The sequence below is a fragment of the Musa acuminata genome, chromosome BXJ1-9 (genome assembly GCF_036884655.1).
Source record: "Musa acuminata AAA Group cultivar baxijiao chromosome BXJ1-9, Cavendish_Baxijiao_AAA, whole genome shotgun sequence".
In the NCBI taxonomy this organism is placed as follows: domain Eukaryota; kingdom Viridiplantae; phylum Streptophyta; class Magnoliopsida; order Zingiberales; family Musaceae; genus Musa; species Musa acuminata.
The window spans coordinates 40464175-40477500 of record NC_088335.1 but is presented as its reverse complement, the minus strand read 5'-3'; positions in this window follow the sequence as shown (position 1 = coordinate 40477500).

Below are 13326 nucleotides of genomic sequence, written 5' to 3'. Positions count from 1 at the left end.
ATTCAACGGGGTGATGAGATATATATACTTCATGAATACAAGGGAGTCATGAACCAAATTTCAAATTATGAATATCGAAAAATCAAGAAAAATTTTATTATTCTTTTTGGATGACTCAAATAGTGAAAAGAACCATGGGAGTTCAAGAACAAGATCTTGATTCATAGATCTTGATTCATAGAAAGATCTTAAGTATCAAATATCGAGAAATAAAGATCATGATTTGGATAAAAAATAAATCTCAATTTATAAAATTTTCTTGTAAAAAATGTCAAGGCATCATCATTATCACTTTGGGCATAAAACTAAATCAATAAATTTTTAAATCAACATTATTTGGATATGCATGATACCAAAACATGATTTCAAGCCTTCAAAATATAACATGCATAACTTCAAACCATTACAAACCATTATCAAGGTCATAATTTGTTTGCGTAAGTCTCTTCTTTAGTAAGAAGGAATCCTCAAAGATAGAAAATATTTTGATTATCATAAAAGATAGCTCAAGTAAAGAAATCAAAAGAAATGATTCGGTTAGAAAATTTTCATTCAAATACAAATCATTAAATCATAAAAATCACTTTCAAGAGATTCATAAAAATAACATAAATAGATTCATTAATCTCTTTTTAAAAAATTGATAAGATAGTGATAGAGAATTTGCAATAATGCATTCTCTTTTTAGTTGTTTCAATTCATGTGATTGATTTCATACAAGCATAGCTTTGTCTTTTATGTCAAACAAAAATATGCATCATCATTTAAAATAAAAAAATTAACTTTCATTACGACAAAGGTTAGCAAGCCATAAATCATCATATATAATTTTGAAATATAAAATCATCATTACATACATGATTCCAAATCAATATTCATAATTACATCATAAAATCATCAAGCATGGTTTTCATTTAACATAAAGCATTTTCAATCAAAATCATTTTATTTATTGTAGTAATGTATTTTTTTTTATATGAATTTAACTTTTTATGCTTAGTACTAGGAGTTAACATGCAATTGTCATGCTAAAATTTTAATTATTATTATTTCAAAATCACTAGAAAGAGAAGTATGATAATTTTTTTTTATAATTTTTATTTTTATTTACTAAAGAACAACTCATGAAAAGCATCAAGTAATTTCAAAATAAACTAAGGGGGTTTTGATTACCTTGTCATCGAAAGTCATTAAGGAGTAGTTCGCCACCTTGTCTTTGTTTGTTTGCTTCTCATTTTCGGATGAGCTCGATTCGTCCTAAGTTGCTTTGAGTATCTTTTTCTTCTTTGATTATTTCTTTTTTACTTGGGGAGATTTGCTTTTGAAATGTCTTAACTTATTGCATTTGTAGTATATAACTTGTTTTTTCTTGGGTTCAATTTTGATTTTAGTGTCACTTTTAGATTTACTTCTTTTTATGAATTTTTTAAACTTTTTTTTCAAGAGTCCTAAGTCATCATCATAGTCCTCATCTCTTGAACTTCCTTTCAAGTGGTATTCATGAGTTCTTAGTGTCATATCCTTCCTATTCTTTGGAAGGTTGTTCTCAAGCTCTTCATGAACATTGCATATCATCTTATAGGTCATTAATGACCCAATAAGTCCTTCGATAGGAAAATTATTCAAATCCTTGGCCTCTTGAATAGTCATTACTTTAGGGTCCTAACTCTTTGGAAGGGATCTCAATATTTTATTAACAAGTTCAAAATTCAAAAAACTTTTACCAAGCACTTTTAGACCATTAACGACATCCGTAAACCTAGTGTATATGTCTCCAATGGTCTCACTTGGTTTCATCTAAAGCAATTCATAAGTATGAACTAAAAGATTAATTTTGGACTCTTTTACTTTACTAGTGCTTTCTGAATGATTTCGAGTATGTGCTAGATATCGAAAATCGTTTCACAAATAGATACTCGATTGAACTCATTTTTATCTAAAGCGCAAAATAAGGCATTCATAGCCTTAGCATTTAAAGAGAAAATCTTCTTCTCCAACTCATTCCAATCGTTTATTGGAAGAGAAGACTTTTGAAAGCCATTTTCCACAATATTCCATAACTCAAAATCCATAGAAATTAGAAAAATTCTCATTCTAGTTTTCTAATAGGTGTAGTCCGTTCCATTGAACATAGGAGGACAAATGATAGAGTGATCCTCTTGAAAGCCGAAAAGAGCTATTTCTCTTAGGTGTTAAATCAAATGAGAAAAAAAAAATGTAGTTGCTAGAACCCTTGCAGATTCTAAGCTTGGGGTTAATCTATTTAGGGGATCGGCCTCCTTGGAACTCTATGGGGGTTCCTTTCTCCAAATTGCTGCTCAAAGGCTGCAGAAAAGATTCATCTATTGTTTAAGAAAAGAGGATGAATACATGGCTATTTATAGGACTTCTAAACCCTAACTCCTAATAGGACTTCTAACCAACTCCTAATATCACTCCTACTAAAGACTCATATTCCTTTACAACTCCTAATGCTTTTCTAAAAAATAACCTCCCAACCCTAGCCGGCCTCTTCACCTCTTTAATAGGGATCGACTAAGTAGGTTAACATGAATGCCTCTCTCAATTATGACTCTCTTAGCTAGAGTCCTAATAGACCCGCCATCTTCAAATCAGCCTTGTCCTAGAGGTTGACGATTCATGAATTCTGAGAATTTGATCTTCAAGCCATCATAGTTCTCCAAAGTGGAACCTTCTGCTAGCAAGTTAGCTCACTGTATTAGCACTTTAGTAGTGGGTTGTCGTCGTCGAGTCATGATCCGTCGATTAATAATGGCACTCGGCTAGGTTTGGAGTTCTCCTTGGGTAGTCATATTTGGTGGATGGCTTTGGGATGTCTCTAAGCATCTATTCACCACTTCCGTTTGGCCATCGGTTTGTGGGTGAAACGTCGTACTCCTTTTCAATTTAGTGCCCTGCATCTGAAATAACTCTATCCAAAATATGCTCGTGAAGATGCAAGTAGAATTGGCACAAGTACAATGAGTCTCTTATAGTGCAATCATTTTAAGTCCCAACTGTAATGAGCCATGGAGCTTGGTGCTTCTTCTAATTTTTTTATGATCTTACTATTCTTCTGATCTTCCTGTCATTCCCTCTTAATATCCTCAAGGAAGTCGTTGGTCAAAAGTAAAACGGTCGAAAATTTAGCTTGCTCTGATAGTCGCAAAAGTGCATTTGCAACAACATTCTCTTTCCCCTTTTTGTAAGTTATTTCATAATTATATCCAAGAAGCTTTGTTACCTTTTTTGCTGCTCAAGGGAAGATATCTTCTACTCTAAAAAATATTTTAGGCTTTTATGATTGGTCTTGATTTAAAAGCGTCGCCCGGTCAAGTATAGTCTCCACTTGGCCACCGCATACACAATCGCGAGTATCTCCTTGTCGTAAATAGTTATCTTGAGATGGGAAGGAGATAACGCCTTACTAGTATAACCAAAGGGGTGGCCATCTTACATTAGTATAGTACCAATTCTGACGCCGGAGACATTGGCTTCAATAACAAAAGTCTTGCCAAATTCGGATAGCGTTAGTACAAGCATTGTCATCATGACTGTCTTAAGTTTGTCGAAGGTAGTGGAGGCTCTGTCCGACTATTGGAAGATATCTTTTTCTAGTAGAGATGTGAGAGGTGCGCTGATCTTCCCATAGTCCTTAACAAATTTTCGGTAGTAGCTTGTTAGTCCAAGGAACCCGCGTAGTAATTTCATGTTTGTAGGTTTCGGCTAGCCTTGCATTGCTTCAATTTTTGTTGGGTCTATCGCCGCTCCTTCTGATATTATGTGCCCAAGGTTCTCTACTTTTTGCTGGATAAAATAGCACTTTAGCTACTTAACAAAAAGAGTATTCTCCTGAAGGATTGTCAAAACAACTCGTAAATGCTAAAAGACAGTCTCAAGAGAAGGGTTGTAAATGAGAATATCATCGAAAAGTACCAACATAAATTTGCCAAGAAAGCTCTGAAAAATATTATTCATGAGACTTTGGAAGGTTGAAGGAGCATTAGTGAGTCCAAAAGGCATTACTAAGAATTCATAATGGTCGTTATGTGTGCGAAATGCAGTTTTTGGAATGTCGTCTTCACATACCCGAGTTTGGTGGTAACCGGATCAGAGTTCCAACTTCGTGACGACTCGAGTTCCTTTTAACTCATCAAGAAGTTCATCCATCATTGGTATTGGGTACTTATCCTTGACGATGATGTCATTTAAAGCTCGGTAGTCGATGCACATCCGCTAAGTTCCGTCCTTCTTGTATACAAGTAGCACCGGTGAGGAATAGGGTCTGCAACTTGGCCGAATCACCTCTGTTTCAAGCATCTCTTTTACGATCTTTTCAAATTCATCCTTCTAGAGGTGAGAATATTGGTACGTCCGAGTGTTCACTGGTGGCTTGCCCGAAAGGATTGGAATTCGATAGTCATGTTGCTGAGTAGGAGAAAGATCACGTGGCTAAGCAAAAATATCAACAAATTCAGCAAGCAATTGGGCAAGATTTTGATCTTCAATTTCTATTTTCTTCCCCTATGGTTGCTGCTAGAGATGCATCAAAAAGCCATCATTTACCTTGTGTAAAACTTTCTCCATTCGTTGGGTCGAAACAGTGGTTACATTACTTCCGCGCTTCCCGCGTAAAATGATCTATTTGCCTTTGCAATAGAATTTCATAATTAATTTGGAAAAGTTTCAAGAGACATCACCTAGCATTGTTAGCCATTCTATGCTAAGCACGGCCTCATAGTCATCAAATTGGTAGGAGGAAGAAGTCGATGATAATTTCTTGGTCTTGCAGTAATAGTTTCACCCGCAGACATCTTTGGTTGCACTTTAGGATTCTTCCGTCGATGACCTATACGTCGAACTTGCTACAACCTTTGGGGTGGAGTGTCATCTGAGCAGCAACCTTACTATTTAGGAAGTTATTAGTGCTGCCTGTGTCATTAAGAACAGTGATCGTTTGTTGTTTGAGACGGCCTCCAACTTTCATCATTTGCGGGTTTGAGTAGCCGGCTAGTACATATATCGTAAAGTCGATCAATTATGACTCTTCTTCTGCATCTTTTTCTTCACATTCAAGGCTCTCTTCTAGATGTTCAATGACCTCTTTTTCTATTGGTTCAATCACAAGAAGTCTCCTTTTTTTACAGGGATGCTTGTGGCTCCACAACTCGTCACAATGCCAACATAACCCCTTCGCAGATTGCTCCCGAAGCTCTTCTCTTGTCAACCTTTTTGGTGTAGGGGCTCGGTTGATAATAGGGGGGGCTGAAGGCTTCAATATTACTGGTCGGGGAGCGACTCTGGTCCTCCAGGCTTCATGGTTCAATCGCTCCTCTTGAAGTCGTATGAAAGAGATGGCTGCCATAAGTGTGTATAGTTGTCGTGCTTTAACTTCTCCCCGGGTCTCTAGCTTCAAGCCTTAAATGAAGATCCTTAATAGCTATTTTTTAGAGCAATCATGAGTTTAATTTGCTAACCTTTCAAAACTGGTTTGGTACTCCTGAATGATAGAGGTTTGTCGGATCTTCGCTAGTTGTTCGTCAATGTTCTCGTAATCGATTGGTTCAAAGCAAATCAGCAATCCTTCTTTGAATTGTCATCATGAAAGGACTCCATGAGTGTGTTTAAACTAGTCAAACCATTATATGACATCGCCTTCAAGATGTATAGCTGCAATTTTCACCATAGATGCGTCCGTGATTTTGTGGTACCGAAAATATCGCTCCACGTACGAGATCCAACCAATCGGGTCTCCTTCTTCCCATCTAGGAAATGTTGAATCTCGTATTTTGATGATGAAACTACTTAATATATGTTTATAATTTAATTTATGTTTTGAGTGACGCAGGATGCTTCGATCAGGATGAGACAATTAAAGCAGGAAAATCATGTTGTGCCGAAGGAACATGTCAGAAGATTGGACGTCGGGCCAGTGGATCGGTCGACGTATCGACAGAAGGCTTCGGGCCATGGACTCGGGCATCGGGCCAAGAAGAGCAGGTATTGTGCCAAGGATATCGGAGTTGCGGAGTCAACTGGCCGATTGGGCAATAGGCTGCAGGAAAGGATGATGCGCCGAAGAATCGGACGAAGCGTCGAGGGACCAATGACATACCGGACAACTTGGTTAATTGCTTAGGATTAATTATCTCAATCGAAGTTTTGTTTTAAGTGTGCAGGATTAACTACGATAAAAGTAAGATATACAGCAGGAGTTGCGCCGGAGTCAAGACAATGATCACGTTGGGAGTTCGAGAGTTCGACGGAAGTTCGGACAGTCGTCGGAGGTTCTGCGGGAACAAATCCGAGAAGTCCATGAGCTTGCCAAAGAAGCTCGTCGGAACTCGCCAAGTGGATCATCACAAGTCCAGGAGTTTTCTGGAAGTCCGCAGGAGCATCACCGAGGGTTCATCGGATGATCGACGGAAGTTCGCCGGAAGCTTGCCGGAAGAAGCGATTGACGCACCGGAGCAAGTTGCAGTAAATATCTTAGGAAAAATCATAGTTAGCACAATGATTAAGTTGGAAATGGGAGGTGATCCCATTAACTTAATCTTAGGACAATTGGGCCCCTAAAAAACCCAAATTGGGCCGAATGGATCAGCCCATTCGGACCCTGATTTCTGCCAGGCGGTTGAACCGCCCAAGCCAGGAGGTGGCACAGCCTGGGCTAAGTCTCCGAGCGAGACTGGGCGGTGCAACCGCCCCAGCCAAGAGGTGGCACCACCTGGGCTCAGTCTCCGAGCGAGACTGGGCGGTGCAACCTCCCCTGACAAAGGTGGCACCGCCTGGGCTCGGCCTCTGAGCTCTGGCTGAGCGGTGCAACCGCCTCAGTCAGGAGGTGGCACCGCCTGAGCTCGGTCTTCGAGCTCTAGCAGGAGGTGCAACTGCCACTGACAGGAGGTGGCACCGCCCAATGGCTCAATCTTCGAGCTCTGCCAGGCGGTGCAACCGCTCCAGTCAGGAGGTGCAACCGCCAGATCCCAGAATTCCAGGAATTGACAGTTTTGAGCTCCAAATTTAAACTGGGTTGGGGCCTATAAATACCCCACCCATTCAGCACTGAAAGGCAACAAGATATACACCAAAATCCTGATCTTGTTCTGTGATTTTTAGAGCTCAAAATTGTTGTAAAGGCCAAAAGTTCTTCTCCCTCTTTTCTTCCAAGTTCTGAGCTTTAAAGAGAGGAGAGAAAATTCTGTAAGGGTTGTCTCCTAAGCCAGTCAAAAGGAGTGAAACTGTAAAAGGGTGGTTGGCCTTCGCCTATTAAAGGAAGGCCTCTAGTTGACGTCGGTGACCTCGTCGGTGGAGGAAGCCAAAAGTAGAGTAGGTCAAGATTGACCGAACCACTCTAAATCTCGGTTTGCATTTACTTTGAGCATATTATCTTTACTGCAAACCTCCTCTAAAGCTTACTGCTTTCTGCATATATACGATCGGGTTTCAAGCTTTGCCCTTTCCGAATCGACGTTTAGACGTAAATCAGTTTAATCGTACAATCATCATATTTTTGTTTGCGTTTACGTTTTGATTTCTATCATAACTGCAAACTGCCTTTATATCCTTGCTTAAACTGCATCTCGCTTAATCAAGTAATTTACGAATCAGCATTTAGACATAAATCAATTTTTTTCGTACGAATATCATATTTCAGTTTGCGCCTACTATCTGATTAGAATCATAACTGCAAACTGTATTTATATCTTTCCTGCATCTCGCTTAAACAAAAGTTAAAGTGATTTACGAATCGACTTTCTTACCAAAATCACTTTTAACGAACGAACGCTGTTTTTATTTTTCGTAGAAGGTTTTTCACTGCACTAATTCACCCCCCCTCTTAGTGCTCTTGATCCTAACAGGAAAGTCCACCCTCATGCGTGGATAGTAGAGATTAGTCATAGAGCCTCCTCTCGCTTGGAAGTCATCTCTTCAGGCTTGGTACGATTGGTCAGAGCTCTCTCCTTAATGTGATTTCTTCGGGCTTAGTGGTCAGCCCAAACTGAGTTCGGTAAAGAGAGTCTGAATCTTATCCTTCATTCGTGCCTCGAAGGCTTCGAATTTAGCATTGATTGTCTCCTTAGATGCCATAGTATATGCCTCCAAATCTGTAATGTTAAGATCTCTCTTTTGTTGGTGGGATAAAAGCATGTATAGGTTGAGAGAAGTAGTGGTCGAAAGGGTTGGTGGATTGGTGGATGTAGGCTGTGGTTTAGGCTTGTTTTGTGGCTGTTTTGGGTACAGTTTGAGGGTATGGTTTAGTAGAGTTTTAGGGCTGTGATGGTAGTAGATGAAGGTTAGGGAAAAAAGTTTTAGATCTATGGTATATAGTAGCAAAGTTTTGATAGAAATCAGTGGAAGTTGCTGTAGATATGTGTTGTCTTGTAAGAGCAGAATTGTCGACGAAGAAATAGCAGTTTCTCGATGAAATTTCTAGCAAAAACTGAGAGATTTAAGGAGAAAATTTGACAGCAAAATCTTAGTTTATATAATAGCAAGATGACCAATTTAATCAAGAAAATTTTGGTAGTATAATAATAAGGAAATTGGTGCAAGTTGCGATAGCAAAATTCTCGTCGAAAAATTTTAGTGGTTTACGACAAATTTGCAGCAATACAAGAATATTTTTAGAGATAAATTCCTCAATAGATCTATCTTAGATGGAAGCTAAGATGATCTATGAAGTGTATAAGAAATTTCGTTCAAAAAGGATTGCAAATAGATCGGTTAAGGCAACAATATGCAGCTAAAATTTTCTGCAGCAATCCTTCATTCGTAAAGATAATAACTTTTGTGACGAAAGGAATTCACAGCACGGGATAGATAAGAAGACTTCTTCTTAGTATTTTGAATGAAAAATTACAGCTGCAAAAGGTATTAGTAATAGGAGAATACCATATCTTTGATGCAATTGGAGGTGATGGTAGGAGATTGATTTCATCTACAGTAGAAGATGACGGTGGAGATGGCGACATCAAGAGCAATTATGAAAATTACTTAGCTGGTGGTGGGCTACAGGGATGGCAGCAAAAGCAGCAAGATTGCTGCTCTAATACTAGATGTTAGAACCCTTGCAGATTCTAAGCTTGGGGTTGATATCTTTAGGGGATCGGCCTCCTTGGAACTCTATAGAGGTTCCTTTCTCCAAATTGCTGCTCAAAGGCTATAGAAAAGATTCATCTATTGCTTAAGAAAAGAGGATGAATACATGACTATTTATAGGGCTTCTAAACTCTAACTCCTAATAGGACTTCTAACCAACTACTAATAGGACTCCTACTCAAGACTCATATTCCTTTATAACTCCTAATGCTTCTCTAAGAAATAACCTCCTAACCCTAACCGACCTCTTCATCTCTTTAATAGGGGTTGGCTAGGTAAGTTAACATGAATGCCCCTCTCAATTAGGACTCTCCTAGCTAGAGTCCCAACAGTGGCTATGATACCAACTGTTAAGATCGAGTCGGCACTAAGAGGGGGGGTGAATTATGCTTACGATAAAAATGACGTTAGTTCAAAAAATCTTCATTTCGATAAAAATTGATATCAGAAATGCTTAACTTTGAAAGTGTATAGAAGCATAGTGAAAGTAAGAAATCAATTTGCAATGAAGTAAAGAGCTTAAAGTAAATGAAAACCAAGTTTTATAGTGGTTTGGTCATCATGACCTACATCCACTCCCGATTCCTCTTCCGTCGAGGCCACCGACATCCACTAACGATCTTCCTTCAATAGGCAAAGACCAACCACCTTTTGACAACTCTATTCTCCTTTTGAGAGGCTCAGGAGAGAACCTTTACACCCCCACTACCTCCTCTCTTAAACTTCACTAACACTTAGAGTTTGAGAGGAGTTCTCACAAGATTACAACAGCGTTTTTTTTTTTTTTTCGCTCTCAGTTGTTCTATTATCTGAACAGGGATGAGAGGGGTATTTATAGGCCCCAAATGGATTCAAAATTGGAGCCTAAAAATATCTCATCCCTAATTTTTGGGTACCAATAGTATCACCGCCTGTGTTGGGCGGTACCACAACCTGCAACACTAACACCGGGCGATACCACTACCCAGTCTAGTGGTACCATCGCTTGACACAGTACCATTGGACGATACCACCATCCAGTCTAGCAATACCATTACCTAACATTGTCTCGGAGACTATGTATGGGTGGTACTACCACTTAATACAGTCTCGAAGATTGTGCTACCGATGGTTCCACCTATTGGGTCACTGTTTGAGCCTTTCACTTAGACCAATACAGCCCAAACTTGAGCTCAAATGGCCCCTAATTTTAACCCAATTACACCTAAAACCTACTTCGATTTAGATAATTATTATAAAGCTAAATCAAATATTTTTTGGCGCGTCATTGGTTCATCGATGCCTCATCAATTTTTCGACGGATCATCCTCTCTTGTGGACTATTGCCCAATCGACCAGTTGACCTCCGCAACTCCAATTTCCTTAGTGCAATTTCCACTTTTCTTGGCCTAATGCCCAAACCCACGGACCGAAGCCCTCTACCGATACCTCGACCGATCCTTTGGCTCGACATCCAATCTTCTGACATGTTTCACTCCAGCCCAACATGATTCTTCTTGCTTTAATTATCTCTCCATGATCGAAGCTTCCTACATCACTCAAAACGTAGATCAGATCATAAACACTATCAATTGGTTTCATCATCAAAATCCAAGATTCAACATCTTCAGCTTTGTAATCATTAAAGACGAGGTGTGAGGCTTGTAAGGGTTATCTCCTAAACCCATGAAAAGGAGAAAAGCTTTGTAAGAAGGTGGTTGGTCTTCGCCTATTGAAGGAAGACCATTAGTGGACGTCAGTGACCTCGACGGAGGAGGAATCGGAAGTGAACATAGGTCATAATGACCGAACCACTATAAATCTGGTGCATTCTCTCCTTACTGCTTTCTTTCATTACTTAGCTGCACTCTACACTTTATAATTACTCTAAGTCATTACTTTTATTGCTTTCCGATATGGGCGTTATTGAAAAAATTTTATCGAACAAAAATTTTTAAATCAATGACGTTTTTATTGCTACAATAATTCAACCCCCTCCCCCCCCCTTAGTGTCGGATTGATCCTAACAGTCCATGGATCTATACAATGGAAATCGAATCATGATGAGATTACGATAATGAGATCGATTCGCCTTTAAATACAGATTCTAAATAATCTCGATCGTAGGTTACTCGAGAGGGATATCGAGATAACCGGATAGACTGGTGTGTTGTATACCCATCCATATGATGGATACAGTTAATCTCATAGCTGCTCATGTGGGGACACTAGGGATACAGTGCAGGTACTCATTGGAGAATGAGTTCACTGATTGATCTGCTTATGAAATTCTAGATGGTTGATGATGCCTTATTGTCAGACAATGATTCCGTAGTCCTAGTGGTGCATCTGGTCCTTAGACTTAAGACACCAAGAATATCCTGAGTATTCCATTCTTTAATTCCAGACTTATAGGTCTAGAGATTACAAATCTAGCATAGTTGGTCATCGAGAGTGGTAGCCAACCTTACAAGGACTATTGAGTATCGATAGAGAATCATCTACTCTCTATGTTATGAGAGGAATATCCCATGTGTTCTTGCTGAGACAAATCCCTGGCCAGGGTCATTCTGATTGAGAGAGAAATAGTTCTCCGAGAGAATCCGATTAAAGCGAGACTCGAGCAGAAACCGTATGGGTCTAACAGCACCATGCCCGGTATACAATCTCTGGGATATTAGATAAATGAGGGACTATAGGTATATAGTAATTGAGGACATACAGGTCCAATGGATTAGATTTCCTTATATCATCTGGGGACTACGATATAGTGGCATAATCGATGAGTCGAGTGAATTATTAAGATAATAATTCACTGAGCCAAAAGAAGCTATGACATGTATGACTCACGGTGCTCGATATTAGGCCTAGAGGGTCACACACATATGATAGACATTGCGATAAATAGAGGTTCGGATATGAGATATCCATCGGAGCCCCTATCTTATTGGATATCCAATAAGCCCCTAAATTATTGGATCCTATGGATGAGATCCAATAAAAGCCAATGAGAGATTATTAGATAGAGATCCACTAATCTAAGAGGCTTGGATAGTTGGTAGGATCCATTAGGGTTAAGTTGATAGGGGACCTCTATAAATAAGAGGGAACCAATGGTTCATAGGTCAGAGCCTCTTTGAGTTGCTATCTTCTATTCTTCTCCTCTTCTCCTCCTTAGATAGTAGGCCTGGAGATTTGAGGAGCATCGTCGCAGCCCTATTATGTGGATCACCACTAAAGAGGAAGGTGCTTGACTTCCTTCATCCTCTCCTATAAGTCTACAAAGATTCTGTGATATATGATCTCCTTAGGTAACACAACTATCTCATGTGTGGTTTTAAGTTTTATAGATTTTGTGCACTAATCTTCGTACAACGACGAACACATCGATGAGAAATTTGGGGATTTTATTTTTATGTTCTTCCGTTGTGCATGTGATGTCCCCTAAGATTTCTTTACAATTTACACACTTAAAATCATAAGTTTTTTCATGCTCTTGCAAGCAAGCATGAGAAGGGTATTTATAGGCCCTAAATGGCTTTAGAAATATAGCTAAAAATTTTAATCCCTATGTTTTCGAGCTAGTACCATCGCCTACATTGGGTGGTATCACCGTCTACCACCTTGAGCACTGACGACACTACTACTTATCTAGGTAGTACCATCACTTGACATAGTCTAAGAGATTATGTTTTGACGATATCATCAGATGACATTGAGTGGTACCACCATCGAGTTTTCCAAAGAAATACATTTCATACTTTCCAACTCATAGGTGGTTCCACCACTTGGCTTGGCAGTGCCACCACTTTGGCCAAAACTTAGATAATTAAATTGGTCTTCCATTATGCCTAATTCAACCCTAATTCAAGCCAATGGGCTCCTAATCAAGTTGACATAGTTATACCTAAAACCAACTCAATTAGATACTTAAACTATTTTAATCAAGACTTAACAATTATAATTATGAAGCCTACATTATTCAACATGTCATCTAATTCATTCGGCACTTCGTTTGAACCTTTGGCGCATTATCCTTTCCTTTGACGTATTGCCTAATCCATTGGCATGTTGACCTCCTATAGCATCTGATCTTCTTGGCACAATACTCGATCCTTTCGGTCCAATGTTTGAATTCATGGCATGAAGTCCATCCTCTAGCATATCGATCAATCCTCCGGCCCGACGTTTAATCTCTGAGATGATGCTCTCTGGCCTAACGTATGATTCTACTTCAATGATTCAAGT